General features: G+C 40.1%; 1 protein-coding gene across 6 annotated transcripts in view; it reads left to right on the top strand.

Annotated features, from left to right (window-relative positions):
• GTDC1 (glycosyltransferase like domain containing 1) overlaps nt 1–17450 on the top strand; it is a 172228-nt gene that overhangs the window by 34864 nt on the left and 119914 nt on the right. The gene's annotated exons all lie outside the window — the stretch shown is intronic.

Below are 17450 nucleotides of genomic sequence, written 5' to 3'. Positions count from 1 at the left end.
ATATTTGCATATTCAGGTTTCCTTAGGTACTGATTCCCTCCTGCTATAAGTAATGCTCTTAGCAGCGACAGTGCTTTGAACTGTCACTTCATCCCGCTTGAAGTTAATTACTCAAAAACTGGGGGGGCGGAGGTTCTCTTTTTTTTTTCTTTTTTAACTGTTTTCCCTATCTCCCTCTGCTGAGGATGTCACTGTGAGGTAGGAATAACTGCAGTGAAGTGAAGAGCAGAGCAGTTGAGCCTTTGATCATGTGGAAGTGTGAGTGTGTGTTGCAGTTTGCACCGGCTGCACGAGGCTTACGCCGCCGTGTTCCTGGGGTCCCTGGCTTGGGGGAGATTTGGGAACTCCTTAGCAGGCTCGGCAGTAAAACCCAAATATCCTCTCAAGCCAGAGTGCTTTAAGTCTTTGCTCAGACTGCTTAGTAGGCACAGAAGGAGAGAGATAATATATTTTTAGCTCTTCAGATTCAAAGGAACCTTTCAATTAAAGGAATTCTTGGCAATTTTAAAAGCTCTGTTCTTGCCGTGTTTGTACCAGATGATGAGGAATGGGGTGGTTTTGATTTTCATTCTGGAGTGGAGGAAAACCTGTCCTATTTAACTTATATTGTGGTAGTTTAAAGCATCAAATGGCATACTCTACATTTCCTGTTTTTGGTAGTTTCTCCAAAAGGATTAGAAAAATAGGCCTCTTACCCGTGGTGTTGTGAGTTGGACACTGAATGTACCAGAATGTAGATACCAGGAGGTTGCTTCCAGAATAATTGCAGAGGAGGATCTGATTTTTATGATTTAATAACTCACTACATGCAAAGTTGTACAGGTTGTGTGAGGATTTTTCCTGCTATTGGGGGCAATGAAACACAAAACTGGAAATGGTTGTTTTTTTTTTTGTTTTTTTTTTTTTTTAAGAAAATAAGTGTCACAGCTCAGGTGAGAACTCTGTAGTGTGAAAGAGCATGGGATCATAGGGCAATTCAGATTGGAGCTGTTCTTTGCAGTCCACCTAGTCCAACCTCCTGTTCAGGGCAGAGTTGGCCATGAGCCTATGATACCTTTATCCAAGAGTATGTAATCATGGAATACTTGAGTATTGCATGATCTCTCTGGAGTGTCTGCATTTCATCTAGTGCAGTTTTGTAGTTCACATTGAGGGATATGATGCACAAGGCTGCATTTATGTTCTTTACATTTTAAAATGTGCCTTACAAAGGCTTCAGGTCATTTTTTTCTCAAGATTTAGATTCTGTGCAATCAGAATTCAGGCCAGTACAGAGTGAAGCAAGTGTCTCCCTGGACTACGGTCTGGGATTGTATGTAAAATAGAGAAGTATTTATATTTTTCTTGGTGCCAACAATGCCTTTCTTGCAGACATTTTTTTTCTGTAAAGATTTAGTAAGTTTAATAGTTACTGTGCAATACTTGTGTCTCCATTCTGCAAAGAATTGAAAGAGGGTTTTTTTTTTTTTCTATTGGCATTTGAAAAGCAGAAAAAAGTGACTACTACAGGAGAATTTTATTAATGAATGATTTACACTGGTTCCAGCTGTGACCATGTGATTAGTCCTTCACTGAGCAACAATGGGTATTTTCTTTCTGCTTTTATTTAATTTCCAGGAATGTGTCATCTGTTACGTTAACTGCTGCCAGTATACCCCGTATAAACTGGTATTTTTTATTTCCCTGAAGCATAAGATGAATACCCACCCATATCCTTCTGGAACTAAAGTTTTAAATGAATTGGGGAATTTTATTGACTATATCTGATTCAGCAAGCCAAAATCATAAAAGTTAAAATATTTATTAAATGCACTAGACTGTAAGATGCCTTGCTCCCTGGTAGTGCAAAAGATAGATATTTTCACTTTTAAAATTCTATCTTAATATTTTATTACAGCAATACAACGTGTTATAGAGGTGGACAAGCCTGCAGATTGAAATGTGGATAGTCCAGATTGTTCCTTTCCCTCGACCATATGGTGTAGTTCTAAAAGCCTTTTGTACGCTGTCTGTTCAGTTAATTGTAAACTCTGTCTTTAACGTACCTTAAAAATGAGATATATGTGAGCTAAAAGTCAGCATATCCTCTGGTAAGTAAGATTTGCTCAAATAAATCTAAATTCACAGTCCTGGTCTCCTGGTAGATTTTCTTTCTGGGTGAATTTGAAAAGTCTTTCACCGTTTCTTGGTAACGAATGCGAAGCCTGTGTGTGTGGAGAGACAGGTTTTTCCATTTCCTCCCCGGGAAGGGGGGGAGATTTGAGGATATAATGAACATTTCATAATATTTTTGCTTGGCAGACAGCTCTGCCAGTGGGTGATGTGCAGGAACATCGAAGATCTCTGACAGATGGATGGTAGGACTGCTAATACACCTACACACGCTTCGGCGTCTGATGTTCCCAGTGTTGCTCTGATGCCCAAGAACCTCGTGCTCATGCTTTGGTCTGATGTTGCCCAGTGAGGGGCTTCAGCAGAGCAGAACCAAACCTCACTCAAGGTCTTCATATGCCACAGAGAGTGCTAATTTATTATATTCCTCACAAAGAATTTATTACGGAGGCAAATGGTTTTTTTTAACGTAATAAAGAGGTAAAAAAATTAATTGTTAGAGAGTTTCACAAGCAATTTTATCTTCTTTCATCATAAACTGTATGGGAAAAGTGACTGTTTAGAATGCAGATGGGATTGATATATCTAAAGGGGAAAAACAAAAGAGTAAGAGTCTCACTGAAGCTAGTATTCTGTGGGTTCCAACCTGGTTTTACGCATTGGAGAGTGTTTGCTCTGTGGCAGTTTCTTTGTGGCTTTGGAAATAAGATCCACCAAAATTAAAAAAAAAAAAAAAAAAAAAGAAAAGCCAAAACATTGGGAATCAAGCAAGAAGGAAATGACAGTAGTGGATAGTGAGATTAATGTGCTGAGAGGCCTCTCATAATGAGACTTACTAGTCTCTGCTGCATATCTGAAGTTTTTGCAGGATTTTAGATAGTTCTCTCAATGGCTGAATGCGGAAGAATTGGTAACCTGCATGGATATTCAAAAGAAAAAATGCAACTTTTTGTGCCTACAGAGGTTAAATAATTCCAGACCTTTGTGCATGCAGAAATAGAGAAAATTTTAGCAGGTCATCTGAAAATGGAAACAAATAGTAACCAATAGCACCTTTATTTCTTTCCAGTAGTTAGTATGCTTGTTCTGAAATAATGTAAAAATTGTGAATTTAAATAATATGCTGGTAACTAAACAGCAAAAAGCTGTTGTGAAATTTTAATTTTCCGTAAACTGGATTTTCATGCTCTTAGAGAATCACAGAATGATTTGGTTTGGAAGGGATATCTCATTCCAACCCCCTGCCATGGCATAGACACCTTCTACTATCCCAGGGTGCTCCAAGTCCGGTCCAACCTGGCCTTAGACACTTCCAGGGATGCAGGGGCAGCCACAGCTTCTCTGGGCACCCTGTGCCCGGGCCTCGCCACCCTCCCAGCCAGGAATTTCCAATATCGCATCTAAGCCTGTCTTCTGTCCTTTTGAAGCCATTCCCTGTGTCCTGTCCCTCCATCCCTTGTCCAAAGCCCCTCCAGCTCTCCTGGAACCCCTTTAAGCACTGGAAGGGGCTCTGAGCTCTCTCCTGAGCCTTTTTCTCCTCCCAAGGCTGACCACCCCTATCTCTCTCAGCCTGTCATGATAAAATACTTTGTGTAGCAGGTTCTTCTGAAAGGTCACCTTTGTGGGATGATGCAAAAGGAGTAGATGGGGTTTGTGTGCTGCAGAGGCAGAGACAGATCCTGCTCAGCTGCAGTGTGTCTGGGGGGACGCTGTATCCACTGACCAGCAAATTCCATGAAACCAGTGGCATTTGGTACTTTTCTGGCTCTGTAGCATGAAATCAGTGGGAGCAAGAAAAGTGTCTGTGGGCAAAGCTTCTGCGTCTTGCAATTCAAGTAGTTCAAAAGCTTTAAAGTGCAAGAAAATCACATGTAATGCTTAAAGAATCCAGCTGTAATTTTGAGAGCTGAATTAGAAAACAGTGGCTGAACATTTATTGCAGCCTCCATATGATGAGAGCAAGTTCTCAGAGCCTGCAAGATGCTGCTTGCAGTGTATATGAATAACAGAGCTACCTATTTTTACTGTGCACTGGCAAGTGTAGGCTCACTTCATTAGAGCAAGCAGTACAAACAAGATGTGCTAACTTGTGTGGTTAAAAAAAAAAAGTCTAATTTAACTTTTCATGCTGATTCTAAAATAAGAGAAATCAAGTCATAGCAAAATCATACGACTTCAAAAACATTTAACAGTTGTTTTGTCAAAAAACGTTTATCAACTTGCATTTTAATACAAGTTTCTATAACTTCAGTTGTCTCCATGTCCGTTCAGTAGCATTTATTATGCCACCTTAGTTTACAGAGCATCAGAGATGGCGACTTTATAGAGGACAGATCTGGTAAATTTGTGAAAAGAGGGAAGTGAAACTGGAGATTTGACAAGGAAAATGAATCAAGAGGACTGTGAAGCTTTTGCTTCTGAAACACTGAAGAGATGACTGTATTCAAACTGGAGGTTTTCTAATGAGGAATATAGCAGAATAGGCAAAGAGAAGAGGATTTGAGGTTGTGGATGGTGGACGTGTTCATACCCAGGTTGGAAGTGAGAGTAGTTTGAGACAGGAAAAATTGATATGTGACCCATCAAGATACTAGTTGATGTGTTGTTAGTAAGTCAATCCTGTGTAGATTTTTGTTTATCGTTAGAAAAAAAAAAACAAAGAAAAAAAGGTGATATAGGACTAAGGAAAGGAAAGTACAACATGAAGTAATGAGAAAAGAAGCTAAGAGAATAGGGAAAAAATAGAAATTAAGAAATGCAAGTGAAAAGAGGAAATCAGGGATTCAGTTATATGAGAAACAATTCATATGGTTTCAAGAAGTGTGGATTTTCCTTTTGAAGATGGAATTCATCAGCTGTCCAGATGAAGAGGATACAATTTTGTCTCATTTTCATAATGAAATAATGGAGGTACAATCTGGGTAAAAGATGTATTTGTGTGTATTTTCTTAGAAGGGGTGATGCCAATGATAAATTAACGCTGTTTTTCAGAATATTTTTCTCACATGTGGCAAAGAGTCAAGTCCTGCTGGTTTGAAAGAGAATATATGTTGTGGTGTCTGGGAGTAGGGACAAATGAGTCACTGCTCCTTTCTTTTGCTCTTGGTTTTACTGTAAAACTACTGTTGGGAAATGGTGCAACTCAGATTTTTTAATTCAGGTTTTCTCATCTGTAAAGCAGAGATAACAATACCTACCTACTTCACAGGAATGTTCTGAGGTTTAATTAATGTTTGTTAAGCTCTTCAGCATTTTTGTATAAAAGCAAGTAAATGAAACTTCTTGTTGTTGACAATGGGAAAACCCCAGGCCGAAGGTGTAGTATGATTTTGGGGTTGAAGGGAGGAGATAGAATAATTACAGTTTTTTGTTTAAAGGATATTTACACAGAACAATTGACAGTGTTTGGTTAGAAGTCATATTATTAGTTCTGTGTAATAATCCAAGCTTTTTCTTAAAAATTGCTAGTAATTTGAGCTTGTACGCAGATCTAGTGTTTCATTTTATTTTAGAATCATACAATGGTTTGGGTTGTGAGGGACTTTAAAAGTGATGTAGTTTCAACCCTCTGCCATGGCCGGAGACATCTTCCACTATCCCAGGTTGCTCCAAGCCCTGTCCAACCTGGCCTGGGACATTTCCAGGCTTGGGGCATGTTAATACAGGTTAGGACTCCTTTGGCTTTGTGAAGTTGAATAAATCATCTATATTCCATTTTTGCTTCCACTGTAAATTCCTTATAGTCTGCCTATATATATACACAAAACCAAGCCAAGTGTTTCTCTGTCATCAAACACTGTGTCAAGGTTTCTAGGACTAAAGTGTAGTATTTAGAGTCTGTGGGCTTTGGAAAAACAAGTCAGTAGGCAACACATGAAGTTCTGTGCATGCATGAATGTGTCTCTACAGTATAATTTAAGCAACCCTGTAATATGGTCAGGAGGAAATTTTTGAGAAAATCGTTGACAAAAGTAATTGAGTGAAATAGTGTTGAGTGATAAGAAAATCAGTGGGGAATTAACCTTGCTAAAACTTGTTTCTGAAGCTTTTTTTCCCTATTCAGATAGGATATAGTCAAAGTAACCATTCTAGTTACAGTCAAAGGAAACGCTGTGTGTATTCCCCAGCACGTTTCTTAGAATCCACTGTGCTTTTAGACTCCAACTTTACAAACGTAGTGGTGTGTCAGCAACATCCCAGGTGTCATTATAAATGCCAGCAGTATGTAAGTGGTATTTGTAAATAAGCTCAAACAAGTGAAATGGTCTGTGTTAGTCAACCATTCTGCACCTTGGATACATTGAAGGCTGATGCTTGGTTGAGTAGCTAAACTAAATATCAAGTGGTGTTACACAGCTTGAAAAGAAACTCAGCTCTAAAGAGAAAAAGCAGACTTTTTTCTAAGTCATTCTGTTAATGCCCAAGAAGATGTTTCCGTGAGTGTTAAGAAACCAACTCTCTATAGACTCCAGGAAAAATGGTTTATGGATCTCTCTTGCCCATGCTCATTCAGAGCTTCAATGGGGAGGCAGAGTGCTGCAGCTCTGAAGAGTAGTTTGAATCATCTTGCATGAATATTGCTCTCTCCAAGGATATTGGCATGCAAAACAGATTCTGTTCATCTTCGAGGATGTTGAATGCACCTCACACATGGCTTCATAACCACTTTGAGATGAACAGGCAGAGCTTGGATTAGGTTCTTGTCAGTGGAAGCAAGTGTGTGTGTGATCAATGCAGATAGGTGGAAATAATTCCCTTTTCTCAAAGCATTTGCTTGGTATTGCTTAATTTGGGTATCCTGTCTGTGTTTTTTTTCCACCATGTATATTTTCTGAAGGGAAGTTACTATTTTCCTTCCTGCCCTTTCCCCTCCCTCATAATTATATTTTATCTTCAGTGGTCAGAGGGGGAGTGTGTCTTCCAGATTTATTTCTGCCTTGAATGTGGGGCTAAATCAGTTTCATAAGCGCCTTCAAGTATCTACTGCTGACAAAGGTTTGTGGGACTAGTCTCTACGTAAACACTGATGGGATCTGAAAATATTCGGAAAGATCTGCATCATTCACTCTGTAGTGAGGCCCATGTAACACCTCTCTTGGCTTCAGATCCACTTAATAAAAGTGATTTTTGAAAATCACAGCATAAATAGATAATTGAATATAGGTTTAACGTTACCTCCATAGCCAAAGCATCTCCAAGTCTCTAGTCTGACCTTCGTCTCTTGTCAGTCTGAAGCCATTCACTTTTGTCCTGTCCCTCCAGGCCCATGTCCCCAGTCTCTCTCCAGCTCTCCTGGAGCCCCTTTAGGCAGCAGAAGGGGCTCTGAGCTCTCCCTGGAGCCTTCTCCAGGTGAACATTCCCAGCTCTCCCAGCCTGGATCCAGAGCCGAGGGGCTCCAGCCCTCGAAGCGTCCTCGTGACCTCCTTTGGATCCACTCCAAACAGGTCCATGTCCTTTGTACATGGAAAACAACCAGAAGTTGCAGCTACAGCATTGCTGTGAGTCTGACTGCACGTGGAACACTGTTGTGAGGTAACACTGCCTTGATTCTGAGGTATTTCCAAGCTGTCCATCTGCTGTTGTTCTCCAGGCCTCCAAGAGCTGTGTATGGCTGCTGTGAATGCTTCACTGGGGGTATTGCCAAAAATTTCCCCATGGCCAGAGTAACTGCACAACCCCGATGCCTTTAGTAGGAGTCAGAACAGATCTTTAACTTGCTGGCAAAGCCTGTGATATTTGTGGCTTTGAAATGAAGAAGTGGGAATATGAAGCACAGACCTTGCGTGTGTGAGGTGTGAGTGGTTTCTTGCCTTGCCTTGTGATGGTATTTCTGGGATTGTTATCAGCAGTGTCAGCAAGAGCACCTACTAATAGCCAGTGAAACTTTAAATAGTTTGGATCTTCCAGTAATGACCTTCAAATAGTTCCTTCAGCTCTGAGCCCTGCAGTTGAATATGTTTTATTCCCTGCTCCCCTGTAGTCATGGCCATTATAAACCATACTTAATGTTCCTGAACTCCCAATCCTGGAAGTGTTCAAGGCCAGGCTGGGTGGGGTGTGGAGCAGTCTGCTCTAGTGTAAGGTGTCCTTGCCTGCAGGGTTGGAACAAGATAACCTTTGAGGTCTCTTCAAACCCAAACTATTAAGTGATTCTTAGTGTTGTACCAAGTGTGTGGGAGGAGTGTGCCAGGTTCTGCAGCTTCTGTCGTGGTACAAGTGGAAGGGGCTGATAAGTGACAGCATAATTTTGGTTTTGTTGAGCAGGATGTTTTATTTTGATAAGGATTTTCAGGTTTTGAAGGCAAGTTTTATGAGTGTGGTCGGTTGCTCAAGCACAGTAAATTGTTTTCAGACTCTCTTTTTAGATAGGTGCAGAAATGATTCCCAAGTGACCCTAAAGCTGAAATCCAAGTGAGTTGTACTGATGCATTCATGATTTATAATGAAGTAAAAGAAAAATAAATCTCTGTTTTTAATTCTTTTTATTAAAGACTACAGTGCTGATCGTGGGTTATAGCCAGATTTTCTTATGTGCAATAAAAGCCAAGTTTTTAAGGCCCAGGCTTTTTTGAGCATGATGATTTTAATGGCACTTTTAGCCATCTGAGAAACTTCAAGGAAAAAATTTACATCTTGATGTCCTCTGTGAGTGTCCTTGCCTTCCTTTATCTGTGGCACTGTTAAAAAGGGCCACACTTGTTTCATGTCTGTTAGGGTCTCCCCCAGACATGAATATTTATTTGCTTTGCAGTATCTGTTTTGAAAACATCAGCTCAGAACCTAAACTTGTTTACAAAACAACCAAAATAACCTTCCAAAACAGATTGTTTTGAGATGCTTGTGTATCGCTTTTATTCATGGAAAACAAATATTTCCTGCAATGCTCACCATTTCAATTGGCAGATGATACCAGACATGTTTATTTAACTCATGTCAATGTTTTTCAGCTTTCTGCAATGTGTGTATCCATAGATACTTCCCAGTGGAGGAGGCAGACCCCTTAACTTTCTGATACTTGTGAAGTAAAATAAAATGTATGAATACACTTCTCTTCATCGCTTTAAGCCAATCCTTGAAGTATTTTGCAAGCTCTGCAGACAAGAGGATGGAAAGAAGTGACTTAAGTCATTAAATTTGATATTCTTGGGTCAGCAGAGATGCTGGGAAACACTTGCAGTGAGCTGTCAGAAAGCGTTTTGGCCAGAATCTGGAGCCTTTAATATTTCTAGAACCCTTTCAGAGGGCTTAGTCAAAGCCTGGTAGGGAAATTATTTACAGGAAACAGGGTGCTGCACCACTAAATCAAATTGGCAACTCCTATTGTGCTGGATTTATAAATTGATGTGGGTAACATGTCATCTGCACGTCAAGTTGGAAATAAGATATAAATATTGTTAACATGGAAAAATATGTGTGGTGGTGTATGAAGCCCTCATTCAGTATTGTGTGATGTTTGCTATTGACTCTGAGAGCTTTTGAGGGGTTTTTAAAAGCCATAATGTGGTGCTGACTGCACAGAAGTTAATGAGAGGAGTTTTTGTTCTCATGGCTTCATAGCATGAAGCCCCGGTTCATCTCTCTCCTGAGGTGAAAAGAGTTGGGCAAGTGAAAGACCAGAAAAATATTTCATCTGTTGAATTTTAGTACTTAATATTTAAAACTGAGGACCTTTTTGTACAGGTTACATTTCAGCCTTGAAGTTACTTAGCGAACTCCAAGAGCATCTTACCCACACTGCTGTAGGGATCCAGTACTTAAATATTGTGTCTTATAAACAATAACCTGATAATTTATTTTCTTCCCTTGCTATGAAGGATTTCATTGGTTCACAAAATCCTCATAATTGTCATTTTATATTCTTTTAGTTTCAGGTCTTGAAGTGAAAAACATGGCAGGTACATTTGGCTCCCCTTTTGAACTCCATTTTCCATCATGGTTGAAATAAATTTTGAAGTAATCTTACTGGCATGTCTTGTGGACTTTGCAGCATAGAATGGTTTGGGTTGGAAGAGACCTTTAAGTTCATCCTGTTCCCAGCCCCTGCCATGGGCAGGAACACCTTCCACTGTCCCAGGTTGCTCCAAGCCCCATCCCAACCTGGCCTTGGACACTTCCAGGAATGGGACAGCCACGGCTTCTCTGACAACCTGTGCCTCACCACCTCACAGAGAAGAATTTTGTCCTCGTATCTCATCTAACCCTCTCAGTGTAAATCTGTTCCCTGTGTCCTGTCCCTCCATCCCTTGTCCCCAGTCCCTCTCCAGCTCTCCTGGAGCCCCTTTAGGCCCTGGAAGGGGTTCTGAGGTCTCCCTGGGGCTTTGTTCTCTCCAGGTGAGTCCTTCCAGCTCTCCCAGCCTGGCTTTACCAAGTCCACGTCTTTCCTTGTCCCGAGGACCCCGGAGCTGAGTGCATCTCTGCAGTTGGGATCTCATGGGAGCAGAGGAGCAGAATCCCCTCCCTTGACCTGCTGCCCCATGGCTTTGGATGCAGCTCAGGACAGAGTTGGCTTTCTGGCCACCTGCCCTCAAAATTGCTCCTGTGTGTGGGACCCCTCCCTGATTTCACAGCTGAACTCGATTTGACAGAAGATCTCATTCCATCCTTTTTTGTAGACTCAAGGTGTGACTGAACATGCAGATCCTTTCATCACATATTCAAAGGGATACCTTCTGACTGCAAAACAAATCTGGCTTGTGCCCACTCAAGTGTTGCTGCCAAACATCTCAGGCTACCAAGCCTAATGTTTAAATTAACTCTTGCAATTCCAGTTTTTGTACAAGAGCAGTTTAATCCCTCAATCCCAAATCCTGTTGACACAAGAGTGGTTTGGTCTTCATTTAGCATATTGCTGCTTCAGATTTGCTGGGGAAAACAAATCAACTTTTTGATGTAGGGTGATTTTTATTACCTCACAGAGTGACTAATGATGGCTTCTAGCAAGTCCTTTGTCTTTTAATCAGTCACCTAATATAAACTGTAGACTGTGACTTTCAAATAAAATTAGTTAAAATATTTGGGACTTTTAAAAAATGGATACATATGGTCTTTAAACTGGCCATGAATGCACACTGTAATTCTTACCTTCTATACAGAAACTGGTCTGAAGCTCAGAGCGTGTGGAGCACATTTCTCATCATATTCCTAATAAATCGGAGGAATTTCAAAATGCCAGCCCATTATTACCAGACTGGGACTTTTTCTATAATAGGGAACTAGCAACTAATATGTCTCCTGTCAAGTTTAAAAATAGTGCTACATCTCCCATTACCACACCTATTAGTTCCCTCTCCTCTCAGAGATACTCTAAATCAAGAATCCTTAATCTATTTAAACCTAATGTAAGCCTTCAGCATCATCAGTGCTGTCGAATTTATAGTCATAGGTGCAGCACTGGAAATGTTGAGTCCTGTAAACTATGTTGATCCTTCAAGTGCTGTAAACATGCTGCAAGTAAGTTGGATAAAGCCAACATATCACTTAACAACTTCAGCAGCCTCTGTTAAAATCAGTTTTCATTTTTCCAGGCTTCTGAATTACATGGCAAATGGGAGCTTATAATTAACTGTTAAATCAGAATAACTAATTTTCTCTCAGATCCAATTGCAAACCTGGCATACTCTCATATGAGGTTGTACTCTCATATTAGAGCTGTATTTTTTTTTTTTGTTAATTTTACCTTGTTTAAAAAAATCCTGTTAGTGGTGGAAGAGCTCCTCAAAATAATGTCAAACTTTTTGTGAAGATAATTATTTATTATCTTCTGCTCTGCACCGTACTCATGTCAACTTCTGTAAATCTATTTGGACCATTAAAGGGAGGAGACAGAGGAGCAAACCCTGTGGAAGAGTTAATTGAGTTTTCTGGTAATGGGTGATCGTGGCTGTAGTTTTTTCCCTGGCAGAGCATGGCCCTGGTTCTCCATCACACCTCTTCTGTGTCTTTTCCCCATCTATCTGGCCTTTCTTTGGAAGAAGATTTTATTCTAATTAAATATTAACAATGCTTAATTTGTCTTTGTTTATCTGAATTTGTGAAAATGCAGAGTGCTGAGTATCCTTAGTACCCTGTCCTGAGTAGTATTTTGTCCTGTGTATACAATTTAGGAGGTCAATTAGACACAAAGAAACCAAGTTGCGTGTTGTAATTGCCTTTCCCAATGTACTGAGGATCAAGACATCAGTCAGGGAAATTTCTCTGAAAATGTATCTTTGGAGTGCTGTGCTCAGGGGGGGAATGGAGCCTTCCCCACTGAGGTAGTGCTGACTGTTGTGGTTTTGAGTTAACCATAAATGTGATACACAGATGTCTTTCTCCACTGGAAAAAAAGTATAAATTGCAATAATTTATTCAGTAGAGATTAAGATCTTAAAAGATGTTGATTGAGGATGGCTAGAAGTATAGATGGAAAGTATTTATGACAGCCTCAGACTGTGTCAGGGAAGAAGGTGTAAAGAAAATTTTAGGGATTAATTTTTTTTTCTTTTCTGTTGCTGTTAAAAACCAAATTTAATTTAAAACAGACAATTGTGAAGGTCATAAGTGCCTTTGCCTAGATAAAATAGTAAAGCAATTTAAATTCTGAGTTTTAAAATGCATACACTGCATATGCATTAACAACCTTTTCCTAAGGATTTATAGCAATATTGTTAACTTAGCATTTGCAGGGTAACGTGCAGATTTTACAGCATGTTACTATCTAAATACATAAACTCCAAAAGGAGCCCTTACTGTCTCTTGTGTCAGGGTGTCTCTGGATTGATAGCCATGGGACATCTTAAAACTCTAGCTTCCAATTCCTACTGTTCCATCTCAGGTTGAAAAAACAGATGTAAGCACTGAACCGGGCAGTCCTCATGCTTTGCTTAAGCTCACACCAGTTCTTTAAAAATTACATTGTTTGCAATTCTGATCACATCATATAATCACAGGATGGTTTGGGTTGGAAGGGACCTTAAACCTCATCCAGTGCCACCCTCTGCAGTGGGCAGGGACACCTTCCACTATCCCAGGTTGCTCCAAGCCCTGTCCAGCCAGGCCTTGGGCACTTCCAGGGATTGCAGGGGCAGCCACAGCTTTTCTGGGTACTCTGTGCCAGGGCCTTTCCACCATCACAAGGGAAGAATTTCCTCCTAATTTCTAATCTAAACCTACCTTCCTTCAGTTTAAAGCCATTCCCCTCGTTCTGTCGCTGCATGCCCTTGCATGTGTAGATCATAAGCACAGTAAAAATGAGATGTGGTATTTTAGTGAAACCCAGGCAGGCCAGGCAATCCATGCAGGTTTCATTCCTTGCTGCCTCCAGGTAATGGTAGATTTTGGCATTTTGTAGGTGTTTGCAACTCTCAGGTTGTGTGCATGGACCAGACTGCGGTTTATAGGTGTCGCCAGTAAATTAACGTTACTGCTGCTCAGCCATCCAAATACAGGTGGACGATTTTGGTTTACCACATTCTCAAAAGAAGTGGAGGATTTCTTGCTTTTTCCAATTGATTGATATAAAAGATAAATTGTCATTCTCACTTATGCAGTTTAGTAATGACAAACCTCAGAACTGGTACTTTTGGGTGATCTGAATACAAGTTAAATTTTGGTCAAACCTTAAGATGCGATTGTGTTTAAAGTACAGCTTTGGGGTTTCGGTGAGTCACTATCATGAGTGGGAGGGCAGTGCAGGCTCTTTCAGTCTGTGTGTGTATTTACAGCACATCCCCACTTCAGGTAGGGATGGGAGGTAGGAAGGGGCGGAGGAGGAAAGGTAAGGGCTCTCAATAGTCCTTTGGAAAATCACCCTTTATTGCAGTGTGGAACATGGAAATTTTTTTGCCTGTATCAGCCATCACAGCATGTTCATGTGAAACCATCAAAGGTTTAGGTATTTTGATGTCCACAGGTCGTACCTGGTGGGTTTTGCAGTGGGTTGAGTTACGAAACACTGACCCACGTGTGCTCAGATACAGCCACGGAATAAGTTTCTCATACGTGTGGGACTGTGACGGTTAAAACAATCATTACTGAAACCATATACCTTATTTCCTGTAACTAATAGCAGATCTCTACCTGTGGAATATATTAACAATTATTCCTTTGGGTTTGGATGGTTGCTCAGCTGTTTTGTTGGACAGATATTTAGACGAGGTCTGTAATTTATGTTGTCTGAGTACGTCAATGAACAGAGCTAATTATGGCTTCCTGATGTGAGCTGTGCTGATGTTTGTGAAACCACACTTCTGCATGTAAGACAGAGTGAACGTGTGTTCTTTAATAAATTGTGGAAAATGATGGGTTTTCTCTGCCTGGGTTGGTTAACAAAAATACCTAAGTTGGTGTTCACCTAGAGTTTAAAAAGAAGTCTTGATTTTGTGGCTGACTGAACAGTTAATTCTTCAGTGCCTTTAAAGTAAATTTTTATTTATTACTCTGTACAGTACTCAGACTTCCTTTTGAAAGGAAATTAATGGTTCAAACAGCAGTGGCCCTTTCAGAGACTCCATCACTTGCCATGTTTCAGTGTGGGGTAGAGCTGCAGCAAGTGACAAAAGTCCTGGCTGAATGTCACTGTGAGCTGCTGGCTTTGAGACAGCACCTAATTACCCACCTACACTTCTCAGTACTTCAGTATACCTCTGTATTAGTCATGTCATTTTGACACTGTTAACACTTTGAAGGATTTTTTTTTTTTTTCAGATGTGTAATGTGTATCCTGAGGAATGTGCTGCTCTGTATGGTAAAGATAGAGTAGGAAATTTTCAAAGGAAAGGATCCTGCAGCCGTGTGGATGGGGTTGAGCTGTTGGAGGAACACCCAGGATTGCTGGCTCCAGAGAGGAAATACTGTAATGAGAAAGGGGAAGCAGTTCTGTTTTTCTAATATTTGTTGTTTTCTTTGAAATGGGGAAAAGAATACCTGGAGTGATTTATATTTAATTGAGGATTGCATTCCATCAGATACGGTGAATGTTCTCAGGCCATTTATCAGCTGTGTCTTTTGGAGACCTCTGAGGAGTTTATGGTACATATTTACCTTAACTTGGCTGGGTCAAGGGAAATAAAGCAAAAATAATAGCTGTTATTTTTGTATGTGAACAAAACTGGAAGTCATGTGGGTGAAATATGAGCCAAACGACCGTGTCCTACCTCCTCTGTGTCTTTCTAAGTACAAGAAATTATTAGTTATATATAATATAATTTCCTTAGCATTATCAGTGTGTCTTTTAAAAACAGAAGATTTATTGACTTTTTAGTTGCTTCATCTTAGTCAGGCCCTGAAATGAATGTGACACATATTATGCATCCATTATCCTTTAGTAGTATCTTATATAGGTAGCGTCTTATTTAAAAAAAAAAAAAAAAAAACAAAAACAAACAACAACAAAGAATAAAAGAAACCATATACGGCTTCTTAAATAACATTATGACATTTTTTTCTAAGCTGAATTTGGTGTATATTGCTGGTAATGTACAGAGATCACACAACAACAGAATCCTACAAGTGCTAGTGAGGATTTTAATAAGCAGTACCTCTGTTTTTTGGGGAGAGGGAGTTTTGTAAGAAAACCTTTGAGCTTTAGGTCGTCTCTGAAAAAAATGTGTCATTGCTGATTGTCACCCTCACGGGCTGCTGCCACGGGGTCTATGAGTGTTATTGTGAGGAATTACATACCAAGAGCTATCTTAACACCCACTCCACGACACATCCACTATTCCAACCCAGTTTCCCAGTGTAAATAGCCAAAGGGGGTTTACTGTATGGCAATACTTATGTAGTATTTGCATCATGCAGTTTCTCTAATAGATCTAAAGGCAGGTAAATGCAGAATAATTAACTAAATGTCAGGGTCTTTTAGCAGGAGGAAACACGAGGACTGAGCAATCTCTTACTGTCAGCATGTACAGTCATTCTCTGTTCCCGTGAGGGATGTACAGTGAAAACTGGTGCAAAATAAAACCAAAGAGCACAGTGTGGGTTCAGCTAAACCTGGTGATAAAACCAGTTTCAGAACTAGTCTGGTGAAGTGTGATTTGATCAGATGCTTCATGAACAAATTGCTTTATTACTGATACTGCTAATGATTTGTAAATTAGTTGCAAGCCTCCCCGAGTGACTGACTCAGTGGCATTTACCAACTTTTCACATACCCCCGTTTTTAGGGGCTGAATTTATAAAATGCTTCCCTTTAGTCCCTTGAATTAAATTTTCGGTGGCATTTGATGACAAGCATAGCATGATTAATTACAAATTGTTCTTTAGGTGAATAGTGCAGATTCTAAACCACAGCTTGTGTTTTTATAGCAGTTATTACCCTGCAGGCTCCAAAAGGGCTTTGGAGGAGACAGCATGATTTTGGTTACATCATTGTAAATTCAGAAAACGTTAGTGATCTCAAAAGTGTGATTTTTTTGAAATTAGGTCAGTGGAAAAGAGATCAGAAACTGCTTTGCTACCTGAAAAGAAGCAAGCTCCAAAATGGAGTGAAGTATTTGCTTCCAGATGACTTTCCTTTTGATTTTGCAAAGAACATATTTGTTAAAACAAGTAATTTATTTGAAATACTATGGAGGAGTGAATAATAGAGGAAATGATAACCTGAATCCAGGCTGGATTAGGGCAAGAAAGTTGGAGTGTGGAATGTTTTTTCTCTTGCTGATTGTTCTGTAATGACCCAGAAGCTCTACATCATCATTTCATCTGGCACCATGGTGGGCCAACAGCAAAAAGCTACCTAAAGGTTTCTTTTGTTTTGTCTCCCAATTAAATTGATTCAGTGTTTGGGTTTTTGTTTCTGATTAACTGATCTTTTGATAGCTACAGTGCATTTAAAAAGCTTTTTGTTTGTTTTCTGCCCTCTGATTACAGAATACATATTTTTAACCTGATCAACTACATTTCTCAACTATGGTTGAGATGATGATTGAGATTTTCAGGAGAGGATGTAGTTCTGTGTTGAATTCTCACTTCTTGTCACCAGAGGTTTTGGTAAGATAAGGATTACAGTCTGAAACCACTAGGAATTGCAGGTCAGGAACTGGGTGTAAGCTCTTGCAATGTACAATCTCAAACACAAGTCCTGAGTAACTGAGTTTAGCAGGGAGTCCATCGTCCTTAGGGAATGTTGAGAGGGAAACCATCAGCGAGGTGTTTGTGGATGGTGAACACCTTTCAGGGTTTTGCTTTCAGCTTTCGTGTGTGGTGGCTTTGCTCGAAGCATGTGAAAAGCAGCTTTTGAGTACCCCAAGGGTGTGACTCATGAGGGCGATGAGCAATAGTCACCGGATTTTCATCTGTCCCCTCGCTTTGGGCAGCATGTTCTGCATCCTGTTTGTGAGCAGCTCTGTGGCTTT

This window comes from Chamaea fasciata, unplaced genomic scaffold (assembly GCF_029207755.1).
Source record: "Chamaea fasciata isolate MVZ Bird 193981 ecotype frontalis unplaced genomic scaffold, bChaFas1.0.hap1 SCAF_8, whole genome shotgun sequence".
Taxonomy (NCBI): Eukaryota; Metazoa; Chordata; class Aves; order Passeriformes; family Sylviidae; genus Chamaea; species Chamaea fasciata.
This window is presented reverse-complemented; position numbering and strand designations above follow the sequence as displayed.